Source organism: Lissotriton vulgaris, chromosome 11 (genome assembly GCF_964263255.1).
Source record: "Lissotriton vulgaris chromosome 11, aLisVul1.2, whole genome shotgun sequence".
NCBI lineage: Eukaryota > Metazoa > Chordata > Amphibia > Caudata > Salamandridae > Lissotriton > Lissotriton vulgaris.
Genome location: NC_141699.1, coordinates 599,700,019 through 599,715,050, shown reverse-complemented (window position 1 = coordinate 599,715,050; position 15,032 = coordinate 599,700,019). Strand labels below are relative to the sequence as shown.

At 44.5% G+C, this 15,032-nt stretch overlaps 1 protein-coding gene across 4 annotated transcripts in view; it reads right to left on the bottom strand.

Moving 5' to 3' along the window:
• The window catches only part of ZBTB38 (zinc finger and BTB domain containing 38), a 253,950-nt gene that overhangs the window by 163,351 nt on the left and 75,567 nt on the right, over positions 1-15,032 (bottom strand). The window contains exon 2 of one of the 4 annotated variants that reach the window (XM_086943696.1): positions 1,940-2,047. The exons of the other annotated variants lie outside the window; for them this stretch is intronic. The gene's annotated coding sequence lies outside the window, so the exon portion shown is untranslated. The remainder of the gene's footprint in view (positions 1-1,939; positions 2,048-15,032) is intronic. 4 annotated transcript variants of the gene reach the window in all.

Sequence of the window (15,032 nt, the reverse complement as noted above, 5' to 3'; positions counted from 1 at the left end):
CAAGAAATGCAACTTCGTGGTGCGACTGCCCTTAGGACAGCCCCCAGCCCTCCAGCTATCCCTGGCCATATCCAGCACATTGTTCCAGTCTCCGCCGACTACGGATACACCATCTGGTACCTCCACCCAAAGGTTCATAAGACGCTCCATTAGATTCTACTGCAGCTGTGGGGAGCATATACACTACCCAGCACCAAAGGATCCTCCCCGACCTTGCCCTGGAGGAATAAGTATCCCCCGTGAGTGTCTGTCCACTGCTTGGTGTGTGTATACGGGAATCTGCGGTGTATCAAAATTGCCGCGCCTCGTGATCCCCTCTCAAAACCGGAATGGAATACATGCTGATACCCATATTGTTGAAAACAAAGGGCCTTCATTCCCATGAGGTGCGTTTCTTGCAGCATAAAGACATCTGCACTGTCCCATTTAGCCTGCTGGAGTATGGCCCCACATTTAATCTTATCTAGGGCCCCTCGCACTTTCCAGCTAATTGTACAAAGCATGTCTGGGGACATCTGCTCCCTAGTGGATATACCGGCCATCTGGGGCAATGTCAGCAAATGCAGGAAGAGGGATCACTATGTGGTGTATGCGCGAATAACTACAGTCAGTGAGCGAAAGTGCGATCAGAGAACAGAAACAACCACCATCCAACAAACCCCCCCACCCTATACCTCAAAAACGATGGAGCATCTGTCACGGCGAGAATGACCCACAACCCCCAACGGAAGGATGCGGCCCACCCCGACCAATGGATCCCCAACTTACAGCCCATGTATCATAGGCACACTCTCCGCTAGCAAAAGTCTAACAAAGCTCCCGGCCCATAAACGAGCCCCTCCGATCAGAACAAGGCAATCTACTTCACCGCAGCCCTTCGCGGGCTCACAAATCAGGCCGCTGAAGTCTGTCACCCAGGGGCCGAGTCAGCCCAGGATGATGCGCCACAGGACTGAGAGCGGTGCCTGGGAAATGGACTTCTTTTAATAAATTTGGTACCACGCGGGTGACAGCACAGTGACAAATGTGCATAGGATATTGGTCCATGTTTCGATTTGGTGCCAAGTGTACTGCAACACTCATTTCCCCTAAAACACATAGGGCCTGATTTAGATCTTGGCGGGCCTGGTCCCGCTGTCACTTTTTCGACTGTTTCACCTCCCACCTACTTGGTGATCTGCCCGCTCTATTAACGGGCCATGGACGAAAGGCTGCGTGAGTGCTGCTTATTCCGCCCAGACTTTTCACCCACATCGATGGCGTCATAGGCAGGAGTCCAGCCAAGATTACCACGGGCCAATCACGATGTGCCTTTTTGTCAAGGAAACTATGGCATGAATACCTCCTACTTTGAGTTGGTGGAATCGATGGGAAAGTACCTTTTTTACTGTTTCCCACTTCTGTTTCCGTCTTGAACCCCATTGTCCAGGTCTTCCTTTTGCTGCTACTACAGGACCACAACGCTAATCAACTCCGTTGTCACTGGGATCCAAGGTAAGCTTCTTTTACACTTGTCTTGCTATAAATAGTTTGATGACAATTGCTTTAGTCTCGTGTTTTATTTTTACATTGCACTTCCATACTTGTTTTTTAATGTGTAATGCATTAGTGTACATTTTTACAACTTATCAAGGTAAAATAAGCACACCTGTATTGACACTTGAAAAAAACCATTTTGTTGTTGTGGTGGTGGTTGTGGGTGTTGTGCTTGTGGTATCTGTGTGTTGTTTGTGTGCTAGGCAATATGTAAGAAAAGGGGCATAGCACTGTACCTACATATATTTCAGAAGCAAACACAAGATATATGTGTATTGACACATAAATCAGTGGTACTTATTAGTCTCCACTCCACCAGGGACTCACTCCGTCAGCAAACCGCCACTAGGACAAAGCCAGCACAACAGGGACATCTAAATAGGCTTGGCACAAATCTACCTACCTGATGGCTGCAGAGTACTGTTAGCCAGTAGAGGAGTTGGCTGCCTCGACGAAAGGTGCGCCACTTACAGGGGTGGTTTCTCCATTAGGACTGTGGGGCTGGGCCCCCCTGAAAATTCCAACACATTTACATCAAAAAACATAAAAAAGATCGATTTATTAAGAGATACTATTGTATCTCTACATAAATTGATGTATTTAAGTCTGGGTTGTCTGTTTCAGGCTGCCTGCCCTGCCTCGCTCTGAAACAGGAGACAGAAGACAGGCAGTAAATCAACTTTCTTAACGTGAAGCACAACGCAGGGCTTCTTTTTTAAAGCCCTTCATTGCGATTGGGGTCTCTGGTTGTATGCACACTGTAGGCCAGTGACCCAATAAGCGTCACAGGTTCGGGCATAGGAGACTTCATCCCTGTGTGATTTCAGATGTCCGTTATTCAAAGAGGTAGATCCCACCCTTTCGTCATACGTGAAAGTGGATGCAAGCACTTCTGATTCGGTGCCTTGTTCTCTGTAATGGTAAGTGTTTGCAAGCTACTGCTGTATTCTGTATATTGTGCATAGAACTCTCATCACTCTAACCTCCCCCATTGGGACACCCCAGGCCCTCGCTGTACATCGCTAGCTCCTTTAGAAGTGAAGGTGTGGCATTTGCACCCTTGTGAAATGGATAGAAATAAGGAGCAGGTTTCGCTCTTGTTCCCTTGCGAAATGGATCCAAATATCCAAGTCAGGCCCAAAGCGAGAGATATTTGCTTACTGTGTAACATGTCCTTACAGTGGCTAGTTCTCTGATGTGTGGCATTAAAATAGCCCTGTGTACATGCCCCCTAAGTTAACACTGATGCTTAAAACATGGATTGACTTGCAAACATTGCATGTTAAAAATATTGAGTGAATGCATTTCAGCAATTTAGTTCCTCTCTTATTTTACATGCTTTACTTAATCTTGCATTCCCCTGGAGTTCGCTACTTTAACACCTTCGACGCTCATGACGAGCTCAGCTCGTCATGAGGTACACCTCTCGTACACTCATGCCGAGCTGAGCTCGTCATGAACAATGGGAAACTCAATAAATCAGCACAGGGGGGGAAAAGCCTTAGCAGCCATGGTGTTATAATGTTGTTGTTTATCTGTATTTGCTTCTGTGTATACTTAGAAGCTTGAGCCATGCCAGGTGTTTAAGAGGGGCTTTGATTGAGCGCTCTAGCACTTAGGCTAAAGCCAAATGAAGTGCCTGTCAGTGGGTTGGCCTCTCTGCAGAGCACACAGAACAATGTTTGTGTATTCCATTTGCAACTGAAATTCTGTGGATACGTGTGTGAAGGGGGTACACTGATGTCAAAATATTTGCAAGGCAAAAGTAAGAGAAACTAAAGTGCTTAAATTAGAGGGAGTGCATGTTGGGGGTGGTGAAGTGACAGAGATGCGAGGAAGGGCATGCGGGAAGAGTGAAAAGAGGATGCTGAAGAGGAAAGAGAGGGGGTTGAAGATGTGCAGATGGGCAAGATATGCAGAGAAAAAGACTATACATATCTAACATAAAGCCCATATAATTTAAGGCCAAAACTCCTTCCACAGGCCTCAATGCTATTTAACTCACAGACTCACTATTCCAGAATTTAAACATTTCCAATGATAATTATTAATAAGTAATCATTGTTGTTACTCCTTTATCATAAACGGCTAACACCCAGTGATAAAGCCAATCAGGCGTATGTCAGTTGCTGTGCCATTCATATAGATAAAATTACATCTCAGAAAGAAACCAAAATACCGGTCTGATGGCACACCATGGGAATCACAGAAATGTATTTGGCATGTTCCTTTATAAAGAGCACCCACTATTTTCATCTCACTTAAAGACCTGTCTGCACATATTTCTATATGACTGATTATAGCTAGCATCTGTGGGTGCATCTCGAAGTCTAGTTAGAGCATATTTTTCCAAAGTTAATGCTGCATGCAGTGCAAGACACTGGGCAAACATACATTTTAAAGGGCGAAAGTTGTCAATCAGGACAATTTACACATTACACTAACTGTTGAACAAATGAATGCAAGAAGATAGGGGGCAGTTTTTAATGTGTTTGATATTTCAAGACTATACATTCCAAGTGCTTAATAAGTCTTGCTTTATCGCTACATTCATTTGTTTAAAATGCACCATTTGCCAATCTTTTTTTCATTTCTTTCTCAGGAGAGGGACTGCCCCTTGAACCCCAGGTTTGTCCATAGAACTTGTTCACATCGCTTGCTGTATAAAAATCATGCCCAACGTTTATGCCTCATCACTTTCAAATGTCACCAGCTGCCACTGGCCGCTTATGCTACGGGAAACAGTCTGTTGATGGGGACAGAGGTTCAGCCAGCACACATCTAAATACAGCAGGTGGGATACAGTCAGTATTGTGAAGTACTTAGATACTGTGCCGTGGAGGGATGACGGGAGTCTCACCAAGATCTAAATAAGGCCCTCAGTCATGACAGTATTACTACAGAATTATTTCAGACTCTCTAGACCTTATCGAAGCCCAGGCTTTTCACTGATCAGTCAGAATCAGTTAATTTGTAAGAAACAAGAAATAAACAAGTGTAATGGGCCAGAGTGTTTTTCAAGAGCACAACTCTAAATGCCAAGGTCACTAAAGTTGACAGCTGTGTAGTCTTGATTCTATCTCATTTGTCTTTCCTCCACCACCTTGCTGTGATGCAATGGGTCAAAGTCTGATGATGAAAAAGAAGTACAGGTCACCTAAAATGAGTGCTCAGCACCACCAGCTAATCATAAGCACTGATCTGGATTAATATCAGACAGAGGAAGTACAGTTGGAAAAGTGAGAAATGAACACTATAAATGGCAGAGACTCTGCTGAATGTTTACAAAAATGTCATACATTTACAATGCACCTACCAATAGTGAAATATGTTGCTGTAAAAGTAAAATGACAAAGGTCAGCGTACAATGGTCATCTCTCCAGGATTAGAAAAATTTTTACTCTTGAAATTCTAAATTTGGCAAGTGTGCCCAAATAGTGAATCTCATGTACATCCCATTCCATGGTTAAGTAACTATTACAGAGAATTGGTCACCTCTTAATGTTCAACAGATCGCAGCACACAATTTGGCAAATTTTTTAAGCATTGGATTAGCCAAGTGATATCCGCACCAAGCTAAAAAGTTACAGTGCATTTTGCAATTTTAATAGCAAAGAGGTTCAACCTAGGATTAGCTAGTTCCAGTCACATCAGAACTGAAAAAATTGCAAAAGGGATATACCATTCCAGACACATTATAGCTATGGATCAGTGAAACATCAGTAAAGCCAACCCGGGGTAGGTAAAAGCAGCACCTAACACAAGAATGCTTGGTGTGGATAGCACAGGACTGAGCCAATGCTTAAAAATTCTGCCTGAAAAACGGATATTGAGGTGGGCGTATTGAGAGTGTCAGTGGTATTGTAGATGCTCCCCATAAACCAGCAGCTCTCCACCTAAATGGAATATACTACCTGGAGTTCCTAATTGGTGTTCTACATAATTTATGCAGTACTCGATGCTTGAAACATGCTCTGGGCTTCACTGGGTCACAGGCACAGTAGTTGAAAATGATCTTTCTCTCAACTTGAATTCAATGAAAAGGCAGCCAGAGAGATGATAAACATTGATCTTTCTTGGACTAAAGCTCAGCCTTATTGCTGCGTTTTGCACACATTGCACGTGTTGACGTGTGTTGCAGAGAGTCCAAGCAACTGTTTGTTTTCTAATTCTGAGTTAAGCTGATTAATGCTGGGTATTTCTTTTGGTAGGAATGAAAAGAATTGGTCTCTGATGTTGGTGGATATTGAAATTGTTGGGCCACACTATAACTCCCCCTTGGAACACTGTACTGCGATATGATGCCCATTCAGATTGGTGAATTCTGGCATATGCTTTGCTTTACAAAAGATAGGGTCTCAATATTGTGTTGGCCGCAAAGAGCTGAGCATTAGGATGTAAAGGGAAGATTTATTTTAGAGAGTGTAATCAGATTTTTTTTACTCTACGATACAGGATGAGTGCCTACAATCCATGCATTAAAAAACTGCTGACATTTTCCCATGGAGTCCATGAACGTGATTTCCAATTGAACAGTGCATCTTTCCACATGTTCATTAACATCCAACAGAGGCCTCTTCACAAAAACAGTAGTAAATCTGGATTTAGATATTTCAATCTACCTCCAGGTGTAGATCGACCAGTTTGGGGAATTTACAAATTCCTCTTGAAATCTGCATGGAAAGCTGCGCCTGGTGCAAGTTTCCCTTCCGAGTCATTGGAAAATTGCTTAATTTCCAAATTGGGATATCATTCCCTGTGTATGGAGATGTGCATAGTGGGGATCTTCGCTCAGGGGAATGTAATCAATCGTCTGTGCAAATGCATTTTTTTAATATTAAAATGTTTCTTCTCTGTGGATTTATTATTTCATTTAGAAATCCCTTTCCTTTAACCTCACTAAATATGTGGAAGGAATTTATCGAGCCTTTCCCAGCTCTACAGGTTCCCGGCAGCGTATCACAGCCACTTCTAAAACTACTCTCTCGCTATCTTATCTTCCGGAGCTTTCTACGGAGGAGTTTGACAAACTCGCGATTAGGGTGAAATCGGGTTCCCCGAAAGATCCCTTGCGGCCCTCACAATTTAGAGAATCCTCCGTCTGCCTTCCTCCGCTCTGTAAACTTATTAATCTATCACTGTCCTCTGGCTCTGTACCAGTTGCCTGGAAACAGGCGCAGGTAATTCCTATCCTGAAAAAACCTGCTTTGGACCCTAAAAAAGCTGAACACTATCGCCCCATCTCTCTCCTCCCGTGGGCTGCTAAGCTGACTGAGGCCCATGTTAATACTATTCTAGCAAAACATCTCCATTCTGCGAATATTTTAGATCCCTCGCAGAATGGGTTCAGGCCCGGCCATAGCACCGAGACGGCGCTCCTGTATATGGCTGAACATCTTCGCATGTTAGAGGATTCAGGTCACACGGCGGCACTTGTGCTCCTCGATCTAAGTGCCGCCTTCGACACTGTCTCCCATGACATTCTACTCCAACGTCTGGTTGAGGCAGGGGTGGATAAGCTGGCCCTTGAATGGTTCAGATCTTTTCTATCTGATCGCTCCTTCAGGGTCATCACTCCCCCCTTTGAATCCAAACCTCATGTGATTGCCCAGGGCGTCCCCCAGGGATCGGCCTTAAGCCCCACTCTTTTTAATCTTTATGTCCAGCCGCTGGCTGATGTCGCCATGCGTGGGAACCTCTCCATCGTGTCCTACGCAGACGACACGCAGCTTGCGGTTGCGATTAGTGGGGCTTCCGATCTCGAGGCAGCCAAGTTCCGTGAGGGACTCATATCTGTGGCCCACTGGATGAATGATAATTTCCTACAATTGAATGCTAAAAAAACCGAGGTGCTCATTGTGGGGAAACAAATTCATCTGTGGGGTGACAGCTGGTGGCCACGCGAGCTCGGTCCTACCCCTACCCCTGTCACTGAAGTCAAAAACCTCGGGGTATGGTTTGACTCCCAACTGAGCTTTTCCACTCACACTAAAAAGACCGCGGCATCTTGCTTTGGAATCTTGCGTCAGCTTCGGTCCACCTTCAAATACTTTGACGCTCCTACACGTCAACTTATTGTGCAAGCTTTGATTCTGTCTAAATTAGACTATGCCAGCTCTCTTTTTCTTGGAGTCAATCAGGCTGAGCTCTCCCGTCTCCAACGCGTCCAGAACGCTGCCGCCAGGGCTCTGGTTGGTTTGCCTAAATTTTGTTCAGCTAGGAGAACCATTTTTAATCTCCATTGGCTCCCGGTGGCACAGAGAATAAAGTTTAAATCTTTGATTTTGACATTCAAAATCCTTAAGCTTTCCTCTCCTCAGATTCTGCAGCAACTCATTTCTCCTTATGTTCCAGCTCGTTCTCTGCGGTCTTCTGTTCTCCACCTTGCCACTGTTCCCCGTTTCAAGAGATCCAGGATTGGCGGCCGCTCCTTCCGAGTCCTTGCCGCCAAACTGTGGAATTCCTTGCCCGTCCACATCCGTGCCATCGATGAGCTCCTGGCTTTTAGGAAGGCGGTTAAAACTTTTCTTTTCCCCTTAGCCCCTTAGTTCTTGTTGCCGTCGTGTTGTGTTTCCCACCTCCTGTCCGGTTTTGTTCTGCACTAGCGCCAGGACGCCCCTTTGCTGGGGCAGCTGTGCGCTCAATAAATCAGGATAACATAACATAACATAACATAACATAAATCTGTGAGTGATCCATTTTCCTTCTCATTATGAAAAGGGTATTTAAGAAGGTCTTTGGCTGAGTTTAAATACAACCCCTTCCAGGCTGGAAAGGCAAACTATAGTAGTTTTTGTGGATTCCCATAACTGAGCTTGTTTGTGGGCGGTCACAGACTTCCCAGACTAACCATGCCTTGGAATGTAAAGAAATGTCCTCAGTTGCACCCCCTTAGGAGGGATTCCCGGCCGAGGTAACTGAGGTAAATTTGGTTTTATAACTATGTTTACATCCAAATTTACCTTTGTAAATATGAAATATATTGCATTCCTGCAGCCCTGTGTATAGTGGTATTCTATATCCAACTATCACGTATGAATGTTTTTAAATAAACAAAAAACAATTAATCCATCTGTGACCAACTAATGATATTCCTGTACAGAGAACAATATATTTACAAGTTTGATACAGTACATGTACTCCATATTGCTCTGCTTAAATTAGGCAAGTACTGTTTCCAACCTCTGTTGAATGATTGATACTTTCGCAGCACATGTGTTGATCTATGAATCAGTGAGTGGCTGAGTAAGTACTGGTATGTGTGTGTGAATGGGTTTGACATTGGTAGTGTGGTAGTTTGAATTGATGTATGAAAGGTTATATGGGGTGTGAGTGGGTGCTTCAGAGATTCTGTGGATTATGTCATCAGTGGTCATTTGAGAGGTATCAGTGATGTTACTGGCCATGTCATGAGTGTGTATTATGTGAGGTCATAAGCAGTGCAGTGCATTGCGGGGGATGACTTATAGGTATCTCACTAACAATAACAGCTGATTTTCTCTGATTTGTATGAATGAAACCTGAAATTAACTATAACGTCCCTGTAACTTTTGTTTTTTATATATATATATCGTGAACAAGGCTACATGTAGCAACCAAAACGCGTGGATGCCATCACTGGGAAAAAAAATCGAGTGAAATCCCTCTGGAGTGCTGGTTCATTACTGCTGGAAACAGGAGTTATTGTTTTTTTGAAATATATCTATACATTCCTTAAAACTTTGCTCACTCATATCCCTTCTGCGGATGAATGAACACAGACTTCAATTGACTGGTGCTTATTTGTTTATTGACAAATGCTCAGTCACAACGCGTTTTGGCCTGAACAGGCCTTGATCACATGACGCGACAGGAATAATTTAAAGTGACACATGCATAAACATGTGATTAATGAGTAGCAAAAACAGACTCGTATATATTCATATTGCAAGATAATGCAGTTTGGTCACAAAAAGAGCAATAAATAATTCCTTTATACTGATGTTAAAAAGAAATAGATAATAATACTGTGCTTAAAACACTTTGTGCTTAAATAACGGAAGTTAAAATACTAAAATCCAATTATGTAAGTCAACATTGAGTGCGTTGTACAGTGATATTACCAATTACCAATAATGGTAACTAATATTGGCACAACATTCTCATATCCCTGTTACCATGACCACTATCTTATCATAGCAAGACTATAATTCATGTGACATTGATTGCATACTATAGCCCCTGTGGGCCTAATACCACTCTATGATTGATTGTATGAGTTTGTTTAAAGTGCTATAGTGCAAAAAGGTTAACAGTGCCCATAACTAATAACTAAATCCATGGTGATAAAACGTAATATTAAGTTTAAAAAATGATAGGTAGCAGCAAGAACTTGGATAATGCTGCTGGCCAATATCATCCCCAAGTTACCCTGTATATTGATCAGATGGATCTAAAATTTAAATTGTCCTGGGTAACTATACCTTTGGGTATTCTAAGGAGGTTTGTAGGGGATAAATAGGCTACTAGCCTTTTTGCCTTTTTTGGCCTTTTTGTAGGTTGACATATGCATACATATGCTGCCAGAATACGCTTATATAAGGCAGTATTTTCAAATGGGGATACCCAGCTATTGCCATTATAGACAGGTGTAGAGATCCTCACTGGAATTGAGCCAGAGGGGTTTTCATATCAAGCTCAATGGTGTAACGTGTTCCAGTTTTCTCAGGGCAGCCTCTAGGTTTCCCCCCCGCCTTGGACTCAAAATTGAGTCCAACAAGTAATATCTAAGATGTTCTAGAGTGTTGATATGCGTTTCTTTGAAATGGCGAGCAGCAGGGTAGGACGAATCAGAATTAGTGATTGCCCTGGTGTGTTGGGAGTATTCGCTTGTGGGCTTGCAATTTAGTGCTACCCATGTAGCGTAATCCACAAGAACACTTCAACACATAGACTACATAGTCCGTCTTACAGGTTAAAATGTTTTGATAGTATTGGGCTTGTCCTGAAAACATGTTACGTATGTTATTTCGTTAATGCCAAACTTACATGTCCGGCAAGTGTTGCATTTCACAAAACCCTTTCTTTGTGTTAGCCAATTACCAGTTGTCATGGCTTCCGGACTGCTACTAACTAGAGCATCACTCATAGAAGTGGCTTCTCTGAAGGTAATGGCAGGGGTTTTGGGCAGTAACGCCCCAATAACAGGGTCACTCAGTACAAGCAGACAATTCTTGATTATGTTTCGTAATCTGCCTTCTTGTTTGTTGCACAAAAGAATAAGTCTAGTTCCTTGCTCTATTTGTGGTTTGAGTATTACTGCTGTAGTGCCCTCCCTATTTCCTGTAGTCCCAAACAGCAAATCTGGTCTACATAAGGTTTGTGTTTTTCTGATTGCTGTGTCTATTGTACATTCAGAATATCCTCTTGCCAAAAACCTTCTTTTGCTATCCCTTTGGGCTGTCCTCAGATCTATATCATTTATTTATTTAGAAAGTTTTATATAGCGCGAACATGACCACCAAGGGTTCCAGATTGCTTTACAGATGATGCAGCAGCAAGGGTACAGGCAAACGAACAGATTCATCATAGCGAAAAGTACATAGTCTTAAAATGTCAAACAATCTCACGAGACAAAACAGCTTCTATAGTCCCAGAGTCAAGTGGAGATGGCAGACTTTTCTTAATCAAGAGCCCTTTAATTTCTATTTTGAAGAAGACAGTTGAAGGGATCACACTGACTTTGGGGGAAGAGAGTTCCAGATCCTCTGCGCCATACCTGGGAAGGCTCGATTATAGGTCTTTTTTTTCTTGAATTTTTGTGGTTTGAGTAAAAGGGTGATGGCCCTTCTGGAGGCTCTTGTACCACATGAGAGCTCCAGTTTCTGAGCAAGGTACATTGGGGTGTTGAAGTGGATGGCTTTGTGTGCCATGCATGCAATTTTCAACTGTATCCGAGCTTCATATGGGAGTCATTTCAGGGCCAGCGGGTCCGGAGAGATGTGGTTGTATTTTTTAGTGCCAGTTAAGAGCCTAGCAGCAGAATTGAGGGCCACCCTAAGAGGAGCCATTTTCACTCTGGGCAAGCCACAAAGTGTTGCGCCGCCATAGTCCTGCTGTGCGATCACTAATGCTTGCAATGCTACCTTTAGGTCATGAGCAGGGGGAAAGGGTTTGAGCTTCCTTAGGATGCTGAGTTGGAAGTTCCTTTGGTGAGGGAACTGATGTGCTTTTGCATGTTCAGACTTTTGTCTAATATAATACCAAGCGAGGATGCCGAGTCCACGGGGTGAGTTCTATAGTTAAGAGCAGCAATCTGATTCAACCATTATTCAATGACCGGAGATTGCTTGTGGTGTTAGATGAGGAGGAATTCTGTTTTTAGAGCATTTCATTTCAGGTGGTTATGTGTCAGCCAGCTTTGTGTTTCCAGCAGGACTGATTTGAGGGACTGAATGTCCTCAGGAGAGGCAATCTTCAGGTATAGTTGAGTGTCATCTGCATACATGTGATAGTGAATGCTGGATGATTTCAGAATTTCTGTTAGAGGCTCCATGAACAAGTTGAAGAGCGTGGGAGAGAGTGCTGATCCTTGGGGAATCCCCAGCGTAACCGGTGCAGGGTGGGACAGGGATTGGTTCACCTTTAAGCTTTGGGATCTATTCAGGAGGAACGAAGAGAACCAGTTAAGCACAGGCCCAGACAGCCCCATCCAGTGTTCCACAAGGTCAATTATGTTATTGTTTGACAGTATCAAATGCTGACGAAAGGTCAAGAAAGATCATTAGGCACGACTCATTGTGGTCCAGCATTCTTAGCGCATCATTGACAATGTGCGTTAGCGCCAACTCTGTGCTATGGCCGAGGCCGAAACCAGTTTGGCATTAGTCCAGGATTTGGAAATGGTCGATGTGGTTACAGAGTTGGGCAAGCACACATTTCTCCAGGAGCTTTGCCAGGGTGGGGATGTTGGAGATTGGACGAAAGTTATGCAGGTCCGTGGATCAGCAGTTGGTTTCTTTAGAATTGGGGTAACTTGACCCGATTTTAGGCAATCCGGAATAGCACCTTGCCGAAGTGATGCATTGACGATCCTAGTCCACAATGTTAGTAAGGAGGATCTAACTTCCGGGAAAAGGTTCGATGGCAGAGGGTCGTTGTAGTGATTGGAATGTTTCAGAGTCAACAGTGTTTTTACGTATAGTGCATTCATCCGTGGGTTGGAACAGACTCCAGGATGCACTGTTTTTGGGGAGGTAGGGTTGCGCAGGGTCAGTGAAATCCACGCCTAGTGGACAGAGGGAAGTCAGTGGACTGATCGACAGGTGGTCATGGGCAGATCGTAATTCAGTTTCAATCTTACTAGTCTTATCTGTGAAGAAATCTGCAAATTCTTCGCAATTAGGCAATGTCCCTTGACCCAGTGACACGGAGTTCGGATGACTATTGGCTTGGGACTTGATGAGTTCGAACAGTTTTTGGGGACTTTTTTTTTGCTTGGTCTAGTTGAGTTCTGAAAAAGGTGGCCTTGGAGCATCTGATGCATTTATTATACATGCTTCTCAGGGATCTCAGGTGGTAGAGATGCTCAAGGGAGGGATAGGACAGCCATAGCTTTTCGGCACGTCTTAAGTTTCTTCTTTCGGAATCAAGACTATTAGTAAACCATGGTTTGGAGAGTTTAGATGACATTCTTTTAAGCTCTAGTGGTGCAACCAAGTCTCGTACGTTCAGTATTGCATGGTTATAGTGAGCAGTAAGGTCGTGGACATCGGACATGTTCGGTGGGGGGGCAGGATGTTATCGTAGAGAGCAGTCAGATCTTGCGGGTTGATGTTCCGTAGGCATCTTTTCAACTGTTTTGGGTTCTTTGGCTGAGCTTCACTTGCTCTTACCGATTCCAGGATGCAGAAGGTGATGCAATAGTGGTCAGTCGAGTCACATGAGAGGATCGAATCCAGGAGGCTGGAGTTGGGCTTACCAATAACAAGATCTAAGGTAGCTTCTTTGATATGAGTGGGGCTGTCACAGATTTGGATTAGGTTGAGGTCAAGTAGGAAGGATTTAAGGCTATTGACCACCACATCATTTACATCGTTCCAGTGGAGGTTGAAATATCCCAGGAAGAACTGAGTGCCATGGAAGTCTGCATTGGCCAAGATAATGTCCATGATCTGTTCTGTGAAGGGAAGGGAAGGTTGTCGCGAGAGGGATGGTAAAACGTGTCCAGGAGTGATTGTTGCCACCAGTCACTTCAATGCATACGTATTCACAAGACGGCAGGATGTCAGACTGTAGTATTTTCACTGTAAGATTGCCCAGATGTAAACATGCGATGCCTTCACCTTGACCACTGGATCTGTCCAACCTAATGAGATCATAGTTGGGAGGTATTAAAAGGTCCAGGATGGGGGCAGCTGAGTCATTTTGCCAGGTTCCCGTCAATATTACAAGGTTGAGAACCAGCGCCAGTGTGAGGCAGGCAATGTCCGCAGCGTGTTTAGCCACCAATCTACAATTTAGAAGCACACATTTGAGACTTATATTGGTGCCGGGAGAGTGATGGTGACTCTCGTGAGGTTGTTCTCATTTAAGGTTCTGGTGTTTGGCCTAGGTTCCCTGAAGGGATCAGTGGGGATGGATTCAATTTATTGCAAGTTTGCTATGGTAGGGGGATAAGCTGGAACATAAGAATGTAGGAGAGAATGAATATCCGTATCAGACAGGGAGACTCTGCTTCTGGAGGCAGGGTCGTTAGGGAGCGGAACGGTGGACCACCTATGAGGTGTGTGGGTGACGTGAGAAGGTGACCGCCGAGAATGGAGGGGGAAGTGAGCCCGGTACACCCGCAATCTGGGAGCGAGCGTAGATGGTGATTTTTCGTGGTGGAGCGGCTTAGTCTGGAGTTAACAGACAAAGCCTCAGTGATATGTAGTAGACTACGGACCTCTGTCTTAAGTTGTTGTAGGCAGAGTGCTATCTCGCTCAGACGGCGTTCCAGTGAGGTGAGTGGATGGGATTGGGAGGCTAGGTCCAGGGGACCCTGGAGCTGGAGAGAGCTAGTGAGGTGAGGGGAAAGTGGGGTGGGTGGCGACTGAATGTGCCCAGAGGTAAGAGATTCTGGGAAATAGAGCTGCAAGCTCGGAAGGATGGGTAAGATGGGGGGGAGGGGACTGATGGATAGAGACCCCTGAAGGCCGGTGGGAGCCTGATGGGATTATGTGTGGGACTGGAGGAAGGTGTCTAGGGGAGAATCCGGGCGGTGCTGTAAGCAATGGAGCTAGGGGAGTTAGGGCTTGCTAACAGAGCGGGGGGAGCAGGAAGATTAGCGTGAGGAATGTGCTATCGCAGCTCTTTCATTGTGTGCATTGCAGGGGAGCTGTTATTTAGAGTTAGGGTAGGTAAAAGGGGGCCCTTTGAAGCAGATGTAGGGTCAGAGGATGATGGTGGAGAGGTAGGAGATAGAGTTTGCGAGGACTGGGGGACCACTGGAGGTCCCGCTCTTCCGAGGGGGGCAG